The 25,738-nt window shown below is 42.0% G+C and overlaps 1 pseudogene across 1 annotated transcript; it reads right to left on the bottom strand.

Annotated features, from left to right (window-relative positions):
• Positions 1 to 3,513: 3,513 nt before the first annotated feature.
• LOC308417436 (selenoprotein K-like) lies at positions 3,514 to 3,792 on the bottom strand (annotated as a pseudogene). The gene has a single exon. The product of its transcript is annotated as a selenoprotein K-like (transcript).
• Between the last annotated feature and the right edge of the window lie 21,946 nt (positions 3,793 to 25,738).

Genomic DNA, 25,738 nt, shown 5'->3' with positions numbered 1-25,738 from the left:
CTAACAGCTTTATCAGACTTGCACATAGATTCTGACTCACCCTTCCAGATCCTTGATCACACGCTCCCTTCCAACCTCTAACCATGTAGGATCACTTAGCATTAGTATGTTTCTTCTCTTAATAGCTTAGCCAAAACACTATCTCCACATTTCCTGGTTCCTTTTGTGTCTCCTAGATGTGACAAGCTTCCATGTGAGGTCATAGCATCTCTTATTTAAAGTACTTTCTGAGAAACAAATATCTGAAACATCCTTTCTCCTCTCTTAATTAGACCTACTTTTTCCTCTAACCCCACAGCTTATGAATCCAGTGGCAGGGAACAGGGACCAAGAGAGCCCCTGTTCAACTTGTTAGGGGACCCCCATGAAGACCAAGCTGCACATTTGCTATAAATGTGTATGCCATCCAGTTCCAGCTCGTGCATGCTCCTTGATGGTGGCCCAAGCTCTGTGAGCCCCTTTGGCCCCGGATTAGTTGACTCTGTAGGTTTTCTATGGTGTCCTTGATCTCTCCAGCTTGCTCACTTTTATCCCCAACTTTTCCACAAGGCTCCACTTGATATGTGACTGTGGATCTCTGCATCTGCTTCTGTCCACTGCTAAGCCTACACGCCTATTGACACCCGGTTTTGACAAAGGTGGCAAAACCAAACAATGGAAAAGAGAAAACATCCTCAACAAACAGTGTTGGTCTAACTAGATGTCTGCATGTAGAAGAATGTAAATAGACCTCTATTTATCACCCTGCATAAAACTCCAAGAGGATCCAAGACTTCAACACAAAGCCAGGTACACTAAATTTAATAGAAGAGAAAGTGGGGGAATAGCTTTGAACACATTGGTACAGGAGACAACTTCCTGAACAGAACATCAATGGCTCAGGCTCTAAGACCAACAACTGATAAAGGAGATTTCTTGAAACTGAAAGACTTCTGTAAGGCAGAATTGGGCAAAATGGCAACCTACAGATTGGGAAAGGACCTTCACCAACCCTACATCTGACAGAGGGCTGATATCCAAAATTTATAAAGAACTTAAGAAATTAGACAGCAACAAACCAAACAGCCCAGCTTAAAAAAATTGTATACAGAGCTAAACAGAATTCTCAACGAGGAATTTCAAGTGGCCGAGAAGCACTTAAAGAAATGTTCAACATCCTTAGTCATTATGGAAATGAAAATCTAAATGACCTTGAGATTCCCTTTTACAGCCATCAGAAAGCTAAGATAAAAAACACAAGGGACAGCACATGCTGGTGAGGATGTGGAGCAAGAAGACACTCCTCCATGGTTGGTAGGGTGCAAACAACCACTCTGGAAATCAATCTGGAACTTTCTCAGAAAAATGGGAAAAGTTCTACCTCAAGACCCAGCTATACCATTCCTGGGTATATACCCAAAAGATGCCCCACTATACCACAGAGACACTCGTTCAACTATGTTCATAAAAGCTTTATTGGTAATAGTCAGAAACTGAAAACAACCCAGATATTCCTCAACTGAAGAATGGATAAAGAAAATGTGTTATATCTCTACAATGGAATATCATTCAGCTATGAAAATAAAGACATCATGAACTTTACAGGCAAATAGATGGAACTAGAGAATATCATTCAGAGTAAGATAACCAAGAGGCAGTAAGACACGTAAGGTATATATTGATAAGTGGACATTAGCCATACAGTTCAGGATAACCAACTACTATCAGAATAAACCAATGCTACTACAACCCACAGACCAAAAGAAACTGGGTAATAAGGAGGTCCCAAGGGAGGATTAGTGAATTTCACTCAGAAGGGGAAACTAAATAGTCATTGGAGGTGGATGGAGAGGGAACTGTGTAGGAGAGAAGAAGAGAAGGGGCATGGGGATGTCAATCAAGTGTGGGGAGAAGTTGGGCAGGAGAGGGCTGGGAGTGAGAATGAAAATCAGGAGCATCTCTGGTAACAAGCTTGAGGCCTTGGACATGGGAAGACATGGGGACACTATGGGGGTGACCCCAGCTGAGATTCTTACCAGAGAGGTATATAAAGACCCAAGTACCCACTTCTATAGCCAGGTAGGACTTCCAGAGGTGGGAGGGGAACATTGATCCACCTACCAAACCTTCAACCCCAAATATGTCTTGTCTACAAGATGTGCAGGTTGAAAGATGAATTAGAGACTGAGGAAACAGCCAACCAATGACTGTCACAATTTGAGACCCATCCCATGTGAGAGGGACACCCCGAACACTATTAATGAAACTCAGCTATGCTTGCAGACAGGAGACTAGCATGACTGTCTCCTAAGTGTTGTTTTCACACAGCGGTTGTTCTTGTCACTGCCAAGTGCACATCTTACCAAACCTGAGTGTGCTGTATAACCCTGGGGTCAGGTGGCAAACACAAATGACAAAGGGACTGTCTTAGTTAAAAGGTTCCATTGCTGTGAAGAGACACCACGACCAAGGCAACTCTTATAAAGGACAACATTTAATTGGGACTGGCTTATAGGTTCTGAGGTTCAGTCTAATATCATCATGGCTGGAAGCATGGCAGTGTTCAGGCAGACACGGTGCTGGAGAAGGAGCTGCTATGTCTTGATCTAAAGGAAGCCAGGAATAGCTCTATCTTCTGCCCTGGGTAGAGTTTAAGCATAGGACCACAAAGCTCATCTCCCCCACACATCCCTGAAGTGATAAACTTACTCCAACCAGACCATACCTCCTAATAGTAGCACTCTGGAGCCAAGCATATTCAAACCACCAGAGGAACCTTTATAGTACTTCATTAAAAGCATTTCAGCTCAGTCCATAGCTAAGGAGTTACTGGCGGAAGTGCTGATGGCTGACTGAACTGTAGGCCTCTAGCTGTCACCAGAACATTATGGACACAATAAAAATCAGGCAAAGTTCTCCATGCTTCAGGGTGAGGTTCTCATTAGGCAAGGATAGGGCTTCAACCTAAGAACCCTTTGCTGAGACACATCACAGAGTCTCTGGGAGGCATGAGTAACATTTTGGCTGAGTCTTCATTACTATTAGCAGAGTATCTATTGTTGGTTTCCTTTCCCATGGTTTAGAGAAGTGATATAGCGTATAGATCATGATCCAAGGTAGAAATCAGTTCTAAGAATGTCCAAAGACAGGACAGGTACTGTATTTTTTTTAGAAAAAATACATAGTCTTTATTTCTTCCAGATCAAAGATTTGGGGTATAATTATATAAAGATGAAGAATCAAGTTTTGCAACCTAAAAATATTTACTTCATAAATCCATATTAATACTTTAGTAAACTATACCAAAAAAAAGATAAGAAGACAAACATGTACCTTTATAGAACTGCATGTCAGTCAGGCCAGATCCTGCAGAGGGAGTCCAGCATGACCTCATTCATCTGTGAGGACACAGAGTAATTCTTGTTTGGACATACACCACCTTCTTCTACATGAGCCACTCTCTACTCTTGATGGCTTCCTTCTATGCATATTTAAGTCTAGTTGTCTGCTTCTCAGAGCATACATTTACCTTCCTCATCCACCAGCCATTGGACAAGGGCTGGGGCTATGAAGGTGACTGATCCGACCCATTCTTCATGGAGCATTTCCTAGTGGCCCTCTTCCATCATCATATCTGGATTCAGAGGGGCTTCTGTAGCCTCTTCTTTTCTTCACATCTTGCTGAAGCAGAGTTTTGAGAACCCCACCTCACACAAATTCTGCTATTCCCCAGAAGAAATCTGTTATGAAAGACAATCTTCATGGGGACTGATTCTGGCTGTCCAACACTTGGCCATTAGAGATTGAAACCATCTTTCCTCCAGTTGCCTGCTTCCTAGCGACAGAGAAGACCAGACACCCTGATGTTGCTGTACCTCCTCAGGTACTGTATTTAGAGAGACCTCTTTTAAATACTATTTATGCTATGTGTATGCCTGCATGTATATCTTTGAACTATGTGCATACATTTCCCTAAAACTGTAGTTACAGGTGGATGTAATCCATCATGCAGTTCTGGGACCCTGAACATAGGTCCTGTGTAAAAGCAGCCAACACTCCTGACCATGGAGACCCAGCTACCTAGGATGTTCTTGATTGAAGCTGTGTCCTTTCACATCAAAACCTGAGAGAGGATGGAACTAGAAACAGACACTAAATCTCACTTACCAATGGCCTTTGTTCTTCTATCTGGACTGTTCAGGAGGGCAAACCCAGCTGGAAGCCACAGTGACTGGAGCCATCTAAATTGGTCAGCTTTGTGCCTTGCCTAAGTGCGTGCAGACAGGGTATGCAGAGGAAGCTTGGGTTTGGAAGGCCAAATATAAGTTGCTGAGCACCAACGGGCCCATTTCAATGGAATCTTCCGGAAAGCAAGGCAGAAACTTCTACTGAGTGTGTCTCCATGCTGTGTGGAGTGGCTAATGGGACCAATGACCCTACTGCAGTACTCAGTGCATTTCTACTCCATGGCTCTAGAGTCTTAGAACTTGTCCTGGGACAACTAAGGTCCTGTCCTATCAGAGACCCTTTGAAACCAGCAATTTCATTTTTAGGTGCCTGTAAACAATTTGCTTTTAGTTTGGATGTTCTTTACAAATCCCAGGGAATAATTTAGTTATCCATATTCTTCCATATCCAATTAGGTAATTTTTATGATTTAATATTTAAAATATTACCTACTGAATATCATGGCTTTTAGATCAATCTTCAATAACTTCTGGGCATTATTTTATATCTTGTGACAACAGATTTGTATGTTCCTTATTAGGTTGCTATATACCTTTCCTATAAAGACTTCAAGTTGCAATTGATGGGCTGGTATTGATGTATCATTTGCTCAATGAATTTCACCTTGTATAGAGAGAATTAATCTGCTGAGCTTTCTAGACATTAGCAATACATAAAAATTCTATAATAAAGTATGTTATTATCTCTTTTTGAAGATGAGTAATGAGACCTGACAATTTCTTTCTAAAGCAATAATCAAGAAAGAGAGCCCTACATTTAATTCATTATACATGCCTACAGAAAAAGCCAAGGAAAAACAAATATTTTTTTATCCATTTGAGTCAACTGTGAGCTTAAATTATAGGCTCTTGCAACTTTAACTTAATTGCTATCAGAAAGAAGCACAGTCAGTGTGATCAGATGCCTCACAGAATACAAAAGTGAACCTCTGACATTTTAGAAAAGGATAGAATTATCTCTGCCCCAACCTGCACTGATTTTCTTTCACAGTGAATTCACAAAATATACATCAGAACAGAAAAGGCCTAAGACAGTTTAAATGGAAGCTCTGTTACTAAAGTACAGGCTGTACCAGATGATAAGAACTTGGGTTGTGACTCTTCATGTCCGCTTATAATGGATAATGAAATGAGTGCCCTTTCCTCTCTTATCCATCCATTCCAGCCTCCATCCCTCTTTCCCTGCTCCGAGTGACTCTGTACTATGTGAGCACTGGCTTTTAGACTTTGCCTGGCCTTGGGTGACTTGATTTAACAAAGCAGCATTTGATTCCAATTTGAGCCCAAGTTGACTCTATCTTGCATGTAGAGAACATCATCTCTCCCTCGCCATTAACAAGGCACATGCTGAGAAATAACTTACTCTATAAGCAAAAGGTACCACCTATAAACTTATCAAGGTAGACTGGGGATACATGGGCATATTAAATGGATGTTCGAAGAACCAGGCTGGAGAATTACCCAACATACCAGCCTGTTTTAGTGACTTTTCTATGACAAAAACCATGACCAAAGGAAGTTATAAAAGCAACATTTAATTTGGAGTTGCAGAGGGTTACAGTCCATGACCATCAAAGCAGGAAACATGGCAGCAGGCACGGCACTGGAGTGGCAGATGACAGCTCACATTTATATCTACAAGTAGAGAGAACTAACTGGAGCTGATGTGGACTTTTGAACCTCAAAATCTACCTCAGTGTAAAGATAACTTTTATTCTACTGTTGTAATTGTTGTCTGGGAGGCCTACTGCCTCTATCTGCCAACTCCTGGAAGCGTTGAGCCTCCGTACAATCTAATCTAGGCATAGGATATTTTCAAGGTCTGAGACTTGCTCCTGAATAAGCTTACCATTCCTAGTTTTTTCTGAACTTTAGCTGGTGGGTTCAACTCAGTTTTTCTGGCTCGAAGTCCTCTTCCAGCTGAATTATTCAACTGGACTTTTCTCCCAGCCTCTGAATCACTCTGCTTTGCCTCAAACTAACTCTAGCAATCTTTTCTAGCTTCTGGCTCCTCTTTATTCTCTTGCTCGTTCTGTCTCTACCTATGTTTAGCTTGTTCTCTCTTCATCTGTCCCTGTAAAACTCTCCCTGTAAAACTTCCTCCTCCCCCCTCTTTGTGTTGCTCTACTCCCCCCAACTCTACTGCACTGTTCTCCAGAACCCTATTATGTTCTCTTCTTCCCGTACCAGCTGTGTCTCTCCTTTAAGTAGCTTCCCTTTTCTCTTTCCTCTCAGGAGAGCTGGGCATATCCTATTCTTTAGACATTACTATCAAATATGGGTGCTTCCTTTAACAAACTAACTTTACTTTCATTCTTTAGGACTAAAGGTATGTACTAAGGGCATGTCTATATTCCAGCCAGGGGGATTAAAGGTGTTTGATAAGGGCTTATCTTACTAGAAACAGGTTCAACCATCCTGTAACACCCCAGTGAGACATCTCCTCCAACAAGGCCACACCTCCTAGTCCTTCCTAAACAGTTCTATCATTTGGAAACCAAATATTCAAATATATGAGCCTATGGGGTCCATTTATAAATATACCACCACACAGATGAACAAAGTAGGTGCCTCAAGAGTGTGACAGGTAGAGAAAGAACTGCAGCTTGTATTGGGGTTCATCTCATTTTGGTCTTCACTGTTTGATATAATCCACTTGAACTCATCTGTTGATCTAATGGGATCTGGTCCCAGTACCTAGTTTCCAGTATCCTGTCCTTTGAAATTCAACTCAAGCTTGTGGTTTGACTGGCCCTGTGACACCACCCCGCTCCCTGCCCCCACCAGCAGCTTTGCATGCCTGCAGTGGTTTCCCAGCTGGGTTGCTAATATCTTATCTAACCATTGCAGCTATTGTCCTAGCTCTCATATCTAACTCTAGTTAGGCTTGATACTGCTTTTCTGAAACATCATGATCAAAAGCAGTTTTGGAAGGGAAGTTTTTATTTGGCTTCTATATCCTGAATCATAGTTCACCCAGGGAAGCCAAGTCAGGAACTGAAACTGGGCAGGTACTTGGAGGCAGGAACAGATGAGGAAAGCATGGAGGATTGTTGCTTACTGATTTTCTTCTCCTGGCTTGTTCAGCCTGCTTTCTTGTAGAATCCAGGACCAGCTTAGGGATGGTACCACAATGGATGGGGTCCTCCATTATTGATCAATAACTAAGAAAATGCCCTACAGACTTGCTTCTAGCCAGATCTTCTGAAGTATTTTTTCAGGTGAGGTTCTCTCCGCTCAAATGACAATAGTTTGTACCAGTTGACATAAAACTAGCTAGAACACCATATGATATGTATAATGTATGACCTAAGAATTAATATTATTAATTAAGCATGGAATGAAAGAACTCATGTTTTCCAACACCCAACTATCAGCAGAATCAATACTACTTGACAAATTTCTGCCAATAATGTCAGTTTGCAGAATTCTGACATTGTGAAAAGACACAGGTGGGCCCTTCTTAGTTTCTGGTGTAGTATCTCTCACATCTCTTTCTTTCCCTTTTGTTCAGCAGGATCTTGCTATGCATCTCAGGCTGTACTTGGACTCTTGACCTTATTTCTGCCTCCTCAGTGCTGGGATTTATAGACATGATCCATCAGGTTTGTTATGAATGATGTTATTATCATCAATACTTGGTTCATTTGAATATTACAAACTGTGTGTGCATGTGTGTTTGTGTTTTGACAATTTTGAATTTTGGCTTCTTTGGAAAAAAAACACAGAAGCATTATGGAAATATGTGTCTTAGTCAGGGTTTCTTTCTTGCATAAAACATCATGATTAAGAAGCAAGTTGGGGAGGAATGGGTTTATTCAGCTTAAAATTTCACATCACTGTTTATCACCAAAGGAAGTCAGGATTAGAACTCAAGCAGATCAGGAAGCAGGAGCTGATGCAGAGACCATGGAGGGATGTTACTTACTGGCTTGCTTCCCCTGGCTTGCTCAGCTGGCTTTCTTATAGAACTCAGGTCTACCAGCCCAGGGATGGCATCACCCACAATGGGCTAGGCCTCCCCCCTTGATCACTAGTTGAGAAAATGCCTTACAGCTGGATCTCATGGAGGCTTTTTCTCAACTGAGACTCCTTTGTCTGTGATAACTCCAGCTTGTGTCAAGTTGGCACTAAACCAGCCAGTATAATATGCTTTTGTTTTAATCCTAGGTGTAGAATATGGGCTACTTTCGACTGTTCACAGTAGCTGACTATGATTTGCCTCATGCTCTAGTGATTTTGCCAGTGGCAGATAGTTTCTGTGATAATGTGATGTTGGGACTTTTAGGGACTTTTCAGAGGATATATAAGTGCTAGGTACCTGAGAGGGTTCGTTGGTTATCTAATTGTTGGTTGATGGCTGATTACTATTGGTTGTTGTTGGTTATGGTTCGTTAAGTAGTCATGTGCAAAGGAGACACAGAAAAAGAAAAAAATAGATATCTTGATAGTGAAGGCCAAACTTATTTCAAAGAACTCTGTGTCCCTAATCAGCAGGAAGTAGTCTAATGATAACATTGCTCCCCTTTCTCCTCTATCCCTCTTTCTTTCCTATTCAGTGTTAGAGGGTTGAAAGGGTGAAAGAAAAGGGGTAGAGAAGGGTGGAAGAAAGAATAACTCACAAAGTAACAAATGCCAGCTGTGGTGTGTGTGTGTGTGTGTGTGTGTGTGTGTGTGTATGTATGTATGTATGTATTCATAGGCTGTGTATAAAGATATACACGTGTATCTGTGCTTATGTGCTGGAGGTTAGAGGAAACCTTGAATGTCATTCGTCAGTTACTGTCCACACACATCCCCCAAGGCCTTTTTCAAACAGAATCTCTAACTGGCCTAGAGTTATCATCAAATGGATTAAGCTGGCTGGACATTGATCCCCAGGGACTAGTCTTTCTCTGTGTCCCTAATACTGGATTACAAGCATATATCCCTCTGCAGGCTTTTATTCATGTGTGTTTCCTGGGAATTGATCCAAGGACCACATGTTTGCAAAAGAAGTTCTTTATATCCCAAGCCATTTTCCAAGAATATACACCTTTTATTAAGCTTAGAGTGATTTATTATTTTTACTTATGTGTATGTATGTGTGTGCCCATGTAAGTTTATTTGTGCTGTGTATGCACAGATGCCTGAGGAGGCCAGAGGACATTAGATTCCCAAGAACTGGAGTTATAGGTATAAGCTACCTGATAAGGATATTAGGAAACAACTCAGGGCCTCTGTAGGAGAAGTAAGTATTCTTTCCTACTGAGCCACTTCAGCTTTCTCCCACATACTTTAACTTCAATTTTTATGGCCTAGTCAGTGTGGTGGTTGGATCGCAGGCTGGGAGTTGGCTCCAGCCATGCCAGAAGAAAGGCCCATTCACAAAGTCATAAGCCTGCCAGTGAGTGAATCACAGCACACAGCAATGATGTGAGAAGGGAGACCTGCCCTGCCCCCATCCACATATGTACTTAGAGAATTCCTTCTGTATCTTTGGGTTCTTTTCTGCCTCTGCCCTTGTTTTGTCATTTTAAGTCGCCAGTTTTTAATAAAATGTATAGTATTTTAAGCATTCAGAAAGCTTCAGGAAATATTCATGAGCCTATCACATTCTTTCAAATGCAATATTGTGCCATAGTTAGTGTGTATTGGGAGGGGGTATGTACTTGTGTTTGGTGGTGGAGGACCAGCAGCTGATGGAGGTCAGCCTCAGATATCATTCCTCAGAATCCATCCACCTTGATCTTTGAGATAGGATATCTCACTGGTGGCAATCCTCCTGTCTCTGCCTTCCTGATACTGGGATACAAGTGAGTGTCACCATGCTCAGTTTGACACTGGGAATCTCACCTGGGTGGTGACAAGCACCTTGTAGACTGAGTCATTTCTCTAGCACTTGTCTACCTCCTCTTTCTTTTATTTCCCAAAGTTCTTACAGTTTTCTTGGCAGGTTATTTTATTGACTGATGATGTGGAAGAGCCCAGATCCTGGTGGGCAGTGCTACCCCTGGGCAAGTAGTCCTGGATGGTATAAACAAGTAAGCTGGGCAAGTCATGGAGAGCAACCCAGCAGTTCCCCAAAGCTTCTTCAGTTCCTGCCCACAGGTTCCTGCCTTTAGTTTTACCCTTACTTCCCTAAGTAATGGACTCTTACTTGTGTCAGGGTCCAGTGATATGCATTAAGTCCCAGGAGCTCACCTGCTCTTTGGCACCTCTTCTAGGAGAGGATAGAATTATAAGAGAGCATTTCTTTATCCCAAACTGTCTTCTATTTCTTTCTTTCTTTCTTTCTTCCTGCCTTCCCTCCCTCCCTCCCTCCCTCCCTCCCTCCTTCCCTCTCTTTCTTTCTTTCTTTCTTTTAAAATCCAGAGTGTCTAGCCTAGCCTGGCCCTGAAATCACTATGTAGCTAAGATGACCTTAAACTTTTTTCTCTTTCTGCAACTACTAAGTGCGGGATTGCAGGTATGCCCCATCATGACTGCCCTATGTGCTGCTGAGGATGGAACCCAAGACTTAGTACTTTCTGTATAAGCACTCTGTCAAATGAGTCACATCTGAAGCTCTTGATGGTTGCATTTCTCATGTACAAATAATGCCTCTCAGCATGAGGTCCCTGAATCAGACACATTAGCATCCCCTGGGAACTTGATGGGAAAACAAATTCACTTTTCTGTTCCATCCAAGACCTATGTGCTTAGAACCTCTGAGGGCAGAGTGAGAATCTAGGTGGTGTGTGTGTGTGTGTGTGTGTGTGTGTGTGTGTGTGTGTGTGTGTGTGTGTGATTTTCCACGACCTGGTGCCTGAGTACTAAGGGTAGACTCCCCATGAAGACAAGGTCCCCTGGAGTCTCATCATTACTAGATAAGTTTCGGGAGTGTTTTTTTGGCAAATGGCAGTTGCTGCTGTCTATTTTGTTACTTCCTGATAACAGTTAAGCATTTTTACTTCTTCCTAAGAACAAAGTCAGAACCCAAGGGTCTACACGTACATCAGTGTTAGCTACCTGAATTCCAAATCCAAAGGAGCATTTTCATTTATGTGTGTGGGGACCCTAAGGATTGGGTCTAGTTAGAGGTATGGTTAGAAGAAGGCACACAATTTAGTTACAACTGTCGTCTCTCCCTCCTGCCCCCCACAACACACATATTCCCCTTTTCCCCTCTTTCCCTGTCTCTCCCTCCACCTCTAGTTCCTCTACCAAAGATTCCTGCTGTACTTTCCATCTGGAGATCTCAAAGGGAGGGAAGTGCCATCTTTCTAGCATGCATGTCTCACTGTCTCTGAAGATCTCTTGACTTTGGTTCATGTAATCTTTCCTTATCTTTATCATTCTTGGAGCTGATTCCCTGTGATGGAGGAACAGAGCCTCATGCTTGTTCTTGTAGGGGTGCCTTAGAACCAGAACTTAGCTAAAAAGCCAAATCAGACCAAACCAGACCAAACCAAACCAGACCAAACCAGACCAGACCAGACCAGACCAGACCAGACCAGACCAGACCAGACCAGACCAAACCAAACCAAATCAAAAGCCCTCCAGTGAGATGAGAGGTCTTGATTTGTGTCATCAGTTAATTTATTTCACTCTCTTTGACTCTGTCTGTCTGTCTGTCTGTCTTATCTTTATAACTCAGGGTGAGAACCCAGAACTCAGAACTTTTGTACCTGTTAGGGATGTGCTCTGCCATTGAGCTATTTCTCTAGCACCTAACTCCGGATAACTCACACTCCCCCACCCCCAGCATATGTATATATACATACACATGTGTGTGTGTGTGTGTGTGTGTGTGTGTGTGTGTGTGTGTGTTTGAAATCCTTGGGGGGGGGACCCAGGCACTATAAAGCAAAGTTACAGTCTAGAAAACCAACAGCTAACTTCTCTAACGGCTCTTGTTTCATCATGGGTGATTTCAAGCCACCAGAATGATGTTATGGATGGAGCTGGGTGGAGAGTCACCCAGCTCAGTATTGTTTACTATATCGCCATACTGATGTAATGTTGTGTGGTGTAAAGACCCTCAGAAATGGGACACTGCAAAGTCAGGAAACAGTATAACCTATGTCTTGGGAGTTTCCTGTTGATCTACAATGCACTCAATCTTAAATTTAGGAAACAGTATAAAATGACTGTATTTACCAGGGATCTCACAGAATTCCTGAAAATTTAAGTTATCTCTCCCAAGCTGGTACAAGCTAGTTCCAGTATGCCACCAGACAGGGTCGCTAGTCTATATGTCCCCTTCTCTCCATTTCTTGCTAGAAGCAATGATGCATTTACTCCTGAGGGCTTCCTTTGGTGGCTGCCAAGGTCTGTGTTATTAAGGGCTGAATACTATTTCCTTATAAACATTCCAGCCTGCAGCTACTATGTTCCCAACCTTCCTATTGTTTTGACCCTTTAATACAGTTCCTCATGTTGTAACAACCCCAACCATAAAATTATTTTTGTTGCTACCTTACAACTGTACTTTTGCTACTGTTATGAATCATCTTGTAAATATCTGTGTTTTCCAATAGTTTTAGGTGTCCCTGTAAAAGGGTTGTTTGAACCCCAAAGAGGTTGCAATCTTCAGGTTGTGAACCACTGCTTTAGTCAAATCATTTTCTCCTCTCTCCCTCTCCCTCTCCCTCTCCGTCTCTCTCTCTCTCTCTCTCTCTCTCTCTCTCTCTCTCTCTCTCTCTCTCTCCCTCCCTCCCTCCCTCCCTCCCTCCCTCCCTTCCTCCTTCTCCTCCTCTCCCTTTCTCCCTCTCCCCCCTCTCTTTCTCTGCCTCCTCCCTTCTTTTTGTAGGGGAAGATAATTTTGTAATTATATTTATATAAAGAAAACTTAGCAATGTACTAACCCAGTTTCATGGTGATCTTTGGCCTTTGCCTTTTCCAGCTTGGCAATGCAAGCCACAGATTTAGGACCTGGGATATTGTCTCCCTAGTGGCTGTGGATCTCCTTGTAATTGGTCCTAAAAGCTTCCATTTGCTTAGCCAGAGCACCCTTGTCTTCTCAGTTAACCTGAGTGAGGACAGCAGTGGTAAATATGTTCTGTGGACCAGGAGCCCTGCAGCACAGGCAAGAAAACCACCAGCTCCAGCTCAATAGTGTCTACAGGGAGCAACCACCACCAGCTGAGCCTTCTTGTTCTCCACTAAGTGACTGTATTGACTCCTGCTTGGAGGACAGGTGCTCTCTTAGTTGGGCCACCCCCTTTGACAGCAGCTTTCTTCTCAGCACTGTCCAGTAGCCTTTGCTTCTCCCTCTTTGTTTCCTGCCTGTACCTGTGTACAAGATTAAGCAGCTGGGTAGCTCTTTGCACATTTAGAGCCTGGGAAAACTGGTTAATGGCAGGAGGTACTTTGAAGTGCTTTTAGAGGATGGCTCTTTGCAGCTGCAGCCTGATGTAATGGGGCCATTTGATGAAGCCTGTGAGGTCTCTTTTGAGATGAAGTCTCTGCCCAATTAGGATTTTTCTCAGAGGATTCACCACCTTTTTGGCCTCTCATATCTCCACAATAGCAGAGGCCAGGGTCACCTTCCCTTGAACTTCTTTCATTTGGGCGTCTTGCTTGGCTGGAGAAGAGAGGTTCATTTTCTAGTAAAGCTCAGATTTGGGACCAGGGCATCGCTAGCCTCTGAGCATAAAGATCCAATTGACTGTAAATTTCTTGGGAGAGGAAGGCTATGGCTTTCTTTCAGACTTACACTGAGTTCACAAGTTTGAACTAAGAATAAATGTCACCCCCAGCTTGTGTTGCCCTCATCAAAATGAAGAATTGACTGTTGCTCAGTGTTTTCTCAAAATTCACATAAAGAACAAGGAAGGTTGAACATGTGCCTACTGGTTCTTTCCTTCCTTCCTTCCTTCCTTTCTTCCTTCCTTTTTTCTTTTTCTCCTTCTTCTCTTCTTTATTCTCCACTGTAATCTCCCTTTCCCTCCTCCTCTCTTCCTCCTCTTCATCTTCCTCTTAAGGGTGTGTGTTTATGTTATGAGCACATCTCCTTCTTCTCTTCTTTATTCTCCACTGTAATCTCCCTTTCCCTCCTCCTCTCTTCCTCTTCTTCATCTTCCTCTTAAGGGTGTGTGTTTATGTTATGAGCACATCTCCTTCTTCTCTTCTTTATTCTCCACTGTAATCTCCCTTTCCCTCCTCCTCTCTTCCTCTTCTTCATCTTCCTCTTAAGGGTGTGTGTTTATGTTACGAGCACATGTTCAGGTGTTTGATATAGGCCAGAAATGGGGGTCAGATCCACTGGAGTTACAGGCAGCTGAGAGCTTCCCTAAGTGGGTGCTGGGAACCGAGCTCTGATTCTCTGCGAGAGTAGTGAGTGTTTTTAATCCTGAGCCACCCTAGGTGTTTCAAACCTAATCGACAGTTGAAATTGACCATCATGAGGAATGAACGTGTTTTATAGTCTAATAAATTTATCCAAAGTGAGACCCACAACACCCTCTATTTGGCAGCATGAAAGTTTGTTCCTGCAGTGTACGTAGACTCAGGAGCCCAAAGCAGAGTGACATTTAGTTTTACAGAGGATATTTCTAAGAGACAAATGTAAGAGAGTTGTGGTTTAAAGACACCATGTGTGGAGAATCTCAGCAAATATGAATGATTGGAGATGATATATTACCCATAATATCCTCTGCAAAGGTCAGTACAGTCATGAACTCTATTTTGGAGGCTGCAGTCAAAGATGATTTCGAAGGCTCCTTGCTTAACAGCATGGATTATAGTGACAAAGCTAGCTTGCTTTTCTTCTTGAATTAGCTCAACTCATCAAACTGGATAGAAACTGAGCCATCTTTTCATCTAGAGAACAAAGTGACCAGATGGGGACCAACCTGAGGCATAGGCCTGAAAAGGAAAGCCTAAAAAGTATTTGGGCCTGAAGCAACAAGGCTAAATAATGTTCAAATGATCTCTATTAAAGAGAACTTGAAGGACGAATGTGTAATCCTCCTGTGCCTCTGAGAGACTACTGAAAATTCTTTGTAGTGTCAGAAGCAGTACAATGTGTATCACCACATGTCACCAGCAAGGCCCCCTTGGATGCCCCCAGAACTATCTTTACAAAGGGAAGGCTGCCCGAAAATATGGAAATGAACCTGCAACTTCTAAGAGATTGATGGTGGGGGTGATATTTGAAAGTGGCAAAGGCTGGTTTCCTCGGATCTTAATGCTGTCTGACATGTCAGCAAATTAGCACTGGTGCTGTGTTTTGAGAGTTGGTTTTGGGGTCCTGGGTAAATGTTTTTTCAGCACTGAGTTGTCTGGGTGTTAGCTTTAGCTTGTGGCGTGCTTTATTCTTGTTGTCATAAGGCTGCTGGTTGTACACGAGGCAATGGGTTTCCTGCAAATCATTTTTTGACAAGTGTGGAAGTTTGGATATGCTTGGCCCTGGAAGCGGCACTATTTGGAGATGTGGGCTTATTGGAGGAAGTGTATTACTGTGAGTATGGGCTTTAAGACCCACGTCCTAGCTTCCTGGAAGCCAGCCTCCTCCTGTCTGCCTTTGGACGAAGGTGTAGAACACTCAGCTCTTCCAGCCCCACATCTGACTGAACGCTGCCATGCTCTTGCCTTGATGATAATAGACAGAACCTCCGAACCTGTGAGCCAGCCCCAGTGAAGAGTTTTCTTGGTCATGGCATCTCTTTAAGGCAGTAAAAGCCTAACTAAGACAGGAAGAAACATGATATTACACAAGGAGAAAGGTAAGGCTCAGGGGAGTTGGCATATCACAGTCAGAGACACAGTAGCCTAGAGCTTTGAACCACATGCCTTGTTCTAGAATTCATGCTTTTTATTGCTTTACACTGGATGCCTGAGAAAGCACTGAAGGTAGCAACAAAAAGGGACGTACTTCAGTCTGACAAGTCCATTACCAAACTAATTCAAAGATCATTTCATGAGTGTGCAGATTTAAATCGATTGTTAGTTCCCTCGGGTCTTATTTTACTTATCAATCTCTTTGTCTACAGAAGAAACAGAAAATGATTGACTATAGGGTAGGAGTACAGCCACTCTGAGATGGCAAGGTTATATCAGGGTTATCTTGACTTAGTGTGGTGTGTGTGTGTGTACATGTGTGTGTACATGTGGGTAAGTGTGTGGATGTGTGGAGAAAGGAGAGACTGAGTCAGGCTTTTAAGTTTAGGTCAATGTTGAGAAGCTTCTCAGTGTTGCTCACAGAAAAGGATATTTTAAAAGCTGCGAGGTGTCAATCTGCTGATAACAAAGTTCTCAAATGTAAAATGAGGCAGAGAGGCCATTTTTAAAGTCCTGTGTCCAGCGAGTCAGTGCGTGTGTACGTGTGCACATGTGAGTGTTTATGTGTTTGAGTGAGTGAGTATATGCATATGCATGTGTGTGTGTGTGTGTGTGTGTGTGTGTGTGTGTGTGTGAGTGTGAGTTTGCATACATGTGTGCACATGTCAACCTCAGGTGCTCTTCTCAGTCACTCTCCAACTTGTAATTTGAGACAGAATCTCTCACTTATACTTGACATCACAGATTCACGAGGCTGTCTGGCCAGCGCCTCTGTGACCTGTCTCTGTTTTTCTAGTGCTGCAATCTCAGGTCACCAGGCCTAGCTTTCTCATATGATCCATGGGGATCAAACCCAGTTCTCATGCTTGGGCAGCAATACCTTTACTGCTGGTGCTGTCTCTCTAGTCCCCAAGAGTCACTGCATTTTAACCAAAGTATCCTCTATGACGCTGTAGAAGTTAAGTGTGGACCATGAACAGCTGAGATCCAGGGGCACAGGCCTGGTGAGACTGCGCTGTGAATAGCCAGGGTGCAGAGAGGTCTGGGCTGAGTGACCGGAAAGCACCCCCCATTGGTTCAGGGGAGCAGGAACTCTGCCGAAGGGACTTGGTTTCCACCCGGCGGGCCGATGCGTGCAGAACAGGCGCTCAGGCCATCTGCCACCAGGAACAGCTGAGATCCAGGGACACAGGCATGGTGAGACTGTGCTGTGAATAGGCAGGGCGAAGAGAGGTCTGGGCTGAGCGCCCAGAAAGCGTGCCCCCCATTGGTTCAGAGGAGCAGGAACTCTGCCATAGGAACTTGGTTTCCACCCTGAGGGCCCTTGCATGCAGAACAAATGCTCAGGCCATCTGCCACTGGGAACAACGAAGATCCAGGGACACAGGCCAGGTACACAGGAGAGATGGGAACCAATCACTGACAAGACTACATATAATCACAGACAACAAGATGGCAAGAGGAAAGCGAAAGAACTTACCCAAGGGAAACCAAGACAACCTGGCAACACCAGAACCCAGCTCTCCCATCACAGCAAACAGCAGAATGCCAAACACTTTGGAAAAAGAAAACTCAGACCCGAAATCATACCTCAAGATGATGATAGAGATCCTTAAACAAGAACTGGAGGAAAAGCATAAAGAAATAGAAGCTTTTAAAGAGGAAACAAGAAAAAGACTCAAAGACATCAAAGAACTAGAGGAAAATAGAACCAAAGAGATGAAGGAATTGAAGAAGGAATTTAAAATGGAAATGGAAACAATAAAGAAAACACTAAAAGAGACAACCCTAGAGGTAGAAAACCTAAAAAAAGGAATCAGGAGTCACAGATGCAAGCATCTCCAACAGAATAAAAGAGATGGAAGAGAGAATCTCGGGAGCCGAAGACAACATTGAAAACATAGACAAAACAGTCAGAGAAGATGCAAAAGCCAAAAAGCTCCTAACCCAAAATGTCCAGGAGATCCAGGACACAATGAGAAGACCAAACCTAAGGATAATGGAATAGAAGAGGGTGAGGAATATCAACTAAGAGGCACAGTAAATATTGTCACCAAAATCGTAGAAGAAAACTTCCCTACCCTTAAGAATGAGATAACCGTGAGCATAAAAGAAGTCTACAGAACTCCAAATAGAGTGGACCAGAAAAGAAATTCCTCCCGACACATAATATTGAAAACGCCAAGTGCCCAAAGCAAAGAAAGAATACTAAAAGCAGCAATTGAAAAAGGTCATGTAACATACAAAGGCAGACCAATCAGAATCACACCCGACTTCTCAACAGAGACTATGAAAGCTAGAAGATCCTGGACAGACATCACGCAGACCCTAATAGAACACAAGTATCAGCCCAAGGTGCTATACCCAGCAAAACTCTCAATCACCATAGATGGAGAGACCAAGATATTCCAAGACAAAACTAAATTTACACAATATCTGACCACAAACCCAGCACTACAACGAATAATAGGTGGAAAACACAATACAAGGAGGGAAACTACATTTTAGTAAAAACAAGAAAATACCTAAGCAAGAAAAACAAAAGAAGAAAGACACACAGGCACAATTCTACCTCTAAAAGCAAAAATAGCAGGAAACAGCAACCACTATTCCTTAATATCTGTTAAAATAAATGGGCTCAATTCCCCAATAAAAAGATATAGGCTATCAGACTGGATAAATAAACAGAATCCAGCATTTTACTGCATACCGGAAACTCATTTCAGAGACAAAGATAGATACTATCTCAGAGTAAAAGGTTAGGAAAAAAACCTTCCAAACAAACAGCCCCAAAAAGAAAGCTAGAGTGGACATTCTAATATAGAATAAAGTAGATTTTCAACCAAAAATTATCAAAAAAGATAAGGAAGGACACTTTTTACTCATTACAGGAAAAATTTGTCAGGAGGAACTATCAATCTTTAACATATATGCTACAAATACAAGAGCACCCATATTCATAAAAAATCCTACTAAAGCTCAAAAAATACATTGCACCCCACACAATAATTGGGGGAGACCACAACATCCCACTCTCATCAATGGACAGATCATGGAAACAGAAACTGTACAAGGACACAGTGAAACTAGCAGAGGTTTTGAACCAATTGGAATTAATAGACATCTACAGAACATATCATCCTAAAACAAAAGAATATACCTTCTTCTCAGGACCTCATGGCACCTTCTCCAAAATTGACCATATAATCAGTCACAAAACAAGCCTCAATAGATATAAGAAGATTGAAATACTCCCATGCATCCTATCAGATCACCATGATCTAAGGCTTGTCTTTAATAACAACAAAGACAACAAAAAGCCCATATAAATATGGAAACTAAACAATGCTATATTAAATGATAGCATGGTCAAAGAAGAAATAAATAAATAAAGAAATTAAGGATTTTCTAGAATTTAATGAAAATGAAATCACAACATACCCAAACCTATGGGATGCAATGAAAGCAGTACTGAGAGGAAAACTCATAGCTCTGAGTGCTTCCAAAAATTAACTGGAGAGAGCATACACTAGCAACTTGTCAGCACAGTTGAAAGCTCTAGAACAAAAGGAAGCAGATACACCCAAAAGGAGTAGATGGCAAGAAATAATCAAACTCAGAGCAGAAATTGACCAAATAGAAATAAAAATAACCAAAGAATCAACAAAACCAAGAGCTGGTTCTTTGAGAAAATCAACAAGATTAATAAACCCTTAGCCAGACTAACTAGAGGGAAAAGAGAGAGTTTCCAAATTAACAAAATCAGAAATAAAAGTGGAGACATAACAACTGAAATTGAGGAAATTCAAGAAATCATCAGATCCTACTACAAAAGCCTATACTCAACAAAGGTGGAAAATCTGGAGAAAATGGTTGAATTCCTAAACAGATACCAGATAATAAAGTTAAACGAGGACCAGGTAAACCATCTAAATAATCCTATAACACCTAAAGAAATAGAAGCTTTCATCAAAAGCCTCCCAACCAGAAAAAAGCCCAGATCTAGATGGGTTCAGTGCAGAATTCTATCAGACATTTATTGACGACATAATAACAATACTCTACAAACTATTCCACAAAATAGAGTCATAGGGAACACTACCTAACTCATTTTTCAAGGACACAATAATCTTCATTCCTAAACCACCCAAAGACCCTGCAAGGAAAGAGAACTTTAGACCAATCTCAGTTATGAACATTAAGGCAAAAATACTCAACAAAATCCTTGCAAACCGAATCCAAGAACACATCAAAATGATCACTGACCATGATCAAGTAGGATTCATCCTGGGATGTAGGGATGATTTAATATACAAAAATCCATCAATGTATTCCACCATATAAACAAACTCAAAGAAAAAAACCACCTGGTCATATCACTAGATGCTAAGAAAGCATTTGACACTATTCAACACCCCTTTATTTTAAAAGTCTTCGAAAAAGCAGGAATCCAAGGCCCATATCTAAACATAATAAAAGCAATAGCAGCAAACAGACAGCCAACACCAAACTTAACGGTGGGAAACTTGAAGCAATTCCACTAAAATCAGGGACTAGATAAAGCTACCCACTCTCCCCCTACCTATCCAACATAGTACTGGAAGTCCTGGCCAGAGCAATTAGACAGCAAAAGGAAATCAAAGGGATACAAATTGGAAAGAAAGAAGTAAAAACATCACTGTTTGTAAATGACATGATAGTGTATGTAAGTGGCCCCAAAAATTCCACCAAAGAACTTCTACAACTGATAAAGAAGTTCACCAAAGTGGCTGGATATAAAATTAACTCAAAGAAATCAGGAGCCTTCCTCTACTCAAAGGACAAACATGTGGAGAAAGAAATTAGGGAAAAGATACCCTTCAAAATAGTCACAAACAGTATGAAATACCTTGGTGTGACTCTAACTAAGCAAGTGAAGGACCTGTATGACAAGAACTTCAAATCTCTAAAGAAGGAAATCGAGAAAGATCTCAGAAAATGGAAAGGTCTCTCATGCACATTGATTGGAAGGATCAACATTGTAAAAATGGCCATCTTACCAAAAGCAATCTACAGATTCAATGCAATCCCCATCAAAATTCCAACCCAATTCTTTATAGAGTTGGAAAGAGCAATGTGCAATTTCATGTGGAATAACAAAGGACCCAGAATAGCGAAATCCATCTTCAACAACAAGAAAACATCTGCGGGAATGACTATCCCTGACCTCAAGCTATATTACAAGGCAATTGTGCTAAAAACTGCATGGTACTGGTACAGAGATAGGTACATGGATCAATGGAATAGAATAGAAGATCCAGAAATGAGCCCTCACATATATGGTCACTTGATTTTTGACAAAGGAGCTGTAAACATTCAATGGAGAAAGGACAGACTCTTCAATAAATGGTGTTGGTCCAACTGGCACTCAGCATGCAGAAGAATGAAAATAGACCCTTTCTTATTTCCTTGTACAAAGCTCAAGTGCAACTGGATCAAAGATCTCCCCATTAAACTAGGTACACTGAAATTATTAGAAGAGAGTAGGAAAAACCTTAGAATACATAGGCACAGGAGAAAATTTCCTGAACAGAACACCAATGGCTCGTGCTCTAAGGTCAAATATCGACAAATGGGACTTAATGAGATTGCAAAGTTTCTGTAAGGCTAAAGACACTATCAAGAAAACAAAATGGCAGCCAATAGATTGTGAAAAGATCTTTACCAACTCCACATATGATAGAGGCCTAATAACCAAGGTATACAAAGAACTCAAGAAGTTGAGAATCAAACAACCCTACTAAAAATGGGGTACAGAGCTAAACAAAATGTTCTCAATTGAGGAATATCGAATGGTTGAGAAGCATCTAAGGAAGTGATAGACATCATTAGCCATCAGGAAAATGCAAATCCAAACAACCCTGAGATTCCACCTCACACCAATCAGAATGGCTAAGATAAAAAATTCAGATGACAGCAGATGCTGGCGAGGATGGGGAGAAAGTGGAACATTTCTCCACTATTGGTGGGGTTGTAAAATCGTACAACCACTCTGGAAATTAGTCTGGTGATTCCTCAGAAAATTGGACATAGTACTACCTGAAGACCCAGTTATTCCACTTCTGAGCATATACCTCAGAGAAGCTCCAACATACAACAAAGACACATGCACCACAATGCTCATAACTGCCCTATTTATAATAGCCAGAAGCTGGAAAGAAGCCAGATGTCCTTCAGTAGGTGAATGGATACAAAAATTGTGGTATATTTACACATTGGAGTACTACTCAGCTATCAAAAACAATGACTTTATGAAATTCTTAAGAAAATGGATGCATCTAGGGAATATCATCCTGAGTGAGATAACCCAGTCACAAAAGAACAGACATAATATGCAGCCACTGATAATTGGATACTAACCCCAGAAAGCTCTGAACACCCCAGAGACAACTCACAGACTATATGAAGTTCCAGAAAAAATAAAGGCCAAAAAAAAAAAAAAAAAAAAAAAGAAAAGAAAAGAAAATGAAAAACCATTATGCTTAATCTTTACACACCAAGAAAATTTTGACTATTTCCAGGTTACATCTTGTTTTACATGTACTTTATGCTCATTGTAACTAGTAAGATTTTCATGCATACTATCAAAACTTTAAAAAAAATTAAGTACAAAAAGTATTCATATACTTTTATGCAAAAATGCTTAAAATCTGTACATCTATCTTTGTTTTTTTAAAATAAAGTTGTTTAATTTATTAAAAAAAAGAAGTTATGTGTGGTTCTTCCTCTGACCCTCATGCTTCTAGAAATAAGACTCAGACTTAAAATATATTTACCTAGTCCATATTGCTAGTTTTTCTTTCTTATTATATCATAACTTAAATCATCCCATTTATTTAATCAACATTCTATTATGTGATTGAGTCTCAGTCCTCAGGCACTGTGTCTGTCTTGTAACATCTTCCCTGAGTGACTCTCCTGTACCTGGCTCTATCCCAGGATTCTTTCTCCTCACAGGCATCCCACCTTCTATTTCACCTTTCCTATAGGCCATAGATGTTTTTCATCCATACAATAATGAAGAGAAAACATTGTATGCATCTATACAGTACATAAGATATTTCACTACATGACCATGGCATCTCACTTCATGACAGTGCTTAGCTTCCTAGCTCTGTTTTATAGATGAGATCTATTAAGCAACAGAGGGGCTAAAGGAGTTGCTTATGGTTGCAAAATAAGATTCAAAGCCGTGCAGTCTGATTCCTGGGCCTTTCAAGAAGGTATTTGAGACTTGAGCAGGCACCTCTTCGGGTCGAGGCAAGGATGGAGAGCGAGTAACTCTGAGGAAGCAAAAAAACAAGTCTGGTGCCCACCGGAGCACTTGTGCATGCCAGGGCTTGTGCAGCAACTGCACTGACTTTCTTTGATCAGCCTCAGGGCATCCTGAGGGGAGCCATGCACAAACCTGGCAGGCCTGGGTAATGACTTCTTCAGATAGTATGCCACCTGTTTGTGGGGAGCTGATACCTCACTGAGGTCTCAGAGCGTCTCTTTAATTGAGCACCGTGTCTCTTCAGTTGGGAATTTGTGCTGAAGGAGATGGTTAGAGTGGATTAGGTTGACACTGGTCAGGCAGGCCTTAAGTGACAGCCCCATTCTGAGATGCCTCTACTCAAGTCTGCCTCCAAGGCCAAAGCTGGGCTTGTTCATCATTATCAGAAATGTCCTGAGATGTCTTCCCCTTGGTTCAGTCCGCCAAGGAGACAGTGTGCCGATCTCTTCTTGCTGTGAAAACCTAGGTGTGTGTACTGTATGTTGGATCTTAAATGTCCCCTGATGTTGATTTGATAAAGGTACACTCCAAGGGTGGTGATTTTGGGAAATGGTAGTCCCTTTAAAGAGATGGGACACTGCAATGTCCTCATGTCACCAGAGCCATGTCCTTGAAGACCTGGTGAAATTCCAACTCCTTCCTCTTTCTTAGACTTTTGTCCCCCTGGACTTGAGGTGAGCAATTGGATCCTGTTACATGCTCCTGCTATGCTGTGCTGCCTCAGCTCAGGTATAGCTAACTTACCTTGGACCAAAGCCTCTGACACTAGGAATCCCAAGAAATCTGTCTCCCTGTGCATTGACTACCTAGGTATTCACAGTTCTAAGAGTATGTGAATGCTACTCTAGAGTGGAGCAGAGCACACAGACTCTGTCACTCAGTCTGCAGGCCACACTCTCCACATGATTCCCTTTTCAGGTGATTTCATTCCACCTTCCCTGTTACTTCTGTCCCAGGTGGATACAACTGTCGGGATATGTTCCATCTCTCCATTCCCCTGCACAAACATGACTCTAAAAGCTGGTAGCTTTTCATGCAGATTTATATATTAAATTCTCAGTCCACAAACCCTCTACACAATAAGATTATATCCAATAGACAAAGATACAAACTGCCCTTCTATATGAGATAAAATGACCTACAGAAACCCTTAAAAATATTCACATCTACCTATTGCCAGTTATGGCAACTATGATCTAGATTCACTTTCTCCAGCTCCATCTTGATTCTCCTCGCCACAATCTTTGCTCCTTGTCTGTTTTCCTACCTTTCCCTGCCTACCTCTCGACTGTCCAATCATGTATCACCTTAACATCACTCCACACATGAATTTATCTACAAAGTGTTTAAAGTAGCACTTGGCATAGAACAAGCTGTAATAATTCTAGTTGCTGACCACCCTGTGTTCTGCACTGGAGCTCAGCAAACTACCATTGTGACAGAGGCAGTCACACTTGATTTTTCTTAGTTTGATGGAAACACAGCCACATTTATCTACATGTAGTCAGCGACACTTTTGTGATGCTGTGTCAGAGTTGAATAGCGATGGCCACAAGGCTTGCAAAGCTAAGTTATTTGTTCTTTGCCCTTCCACAGGAAACTGCATGCTGTGGGTTCTAGGGGCCATGAAGGCTAGGATCATATCTGTTTTTATTCATTCTGCATCCTTCATCATTCTTGGCACATCACAGGGCCTGTGGTAGGTGCACACTGCAGCATACGGAGATGATAAAAGTTGGATTGGGTATCAGGCTACTGTTGCCTGTCGAGGAAGCCATCCTCGACTCCCTGTATCTGGCATTAGCCTGTCTGCATTAGAGCCAATAGCTGCTTTCATTATCATGCAGGCCAGCTGTTCCCCAGCCTCACTAGTGCTCCTGCATAGCCATCTTGGACTTGAACATCAAGTGCAATTTCTTTGCAAATTAACGCCGCATTGTAGCTATAGTTAATAGGCTTAGTCTGCCTCAACCATTCACATCCCAGATAGGTACCTACCTTTCTTGGACTGTCTGAGATGGCTCTGATGTCAGGATGTCAAACTAGCCAATCATAAATCAGTAGGTGCCACAAAACACAAAATGCTCTCAAGAAACTGACATCAGTTTCAAGTTGCCCTCCCTCCCCTTGGAAGACCAAAGATACCATTAGCCTTTGACCTGCATTGCTGGAACATTCTCAAGTATCTAAATTTGTATCAGCTACCTTTCTTGCAGTTCCACACCGCCTGGGCTGGTCCACTGCCATCCATCACAGTTTCTATTTTATATCCTTTAATTATTCCATGGGGCCTTTCAGAGAGTTTAAAATTACCAGTTGTATTACACTTACATGGGACATCAAGTTCCCTGTCAGTGAGGTGAACTAGCAGAGCCGATTGCTGATTGAGCTGTTTGCCACCAGGGTAGGCTGCATCAGTAATCACCAGTGGACATGAGGGAGTGGGAGCCAG

Source organism: Micromys minutus (assembly GCF_963924665.1).
Source record: "Micromys minutus genome assembly, chromosome: 2".
Taxonomy (NCBI): domain Eukaryota; kingdom Metazoa; phylum Chordata; class Mammalia; order Rodentia; family Muridae; genus Micromys; species Micromys minutus.
This window is presented reverse-complemented; position numbering and strand designations above follow the sequence as displayed.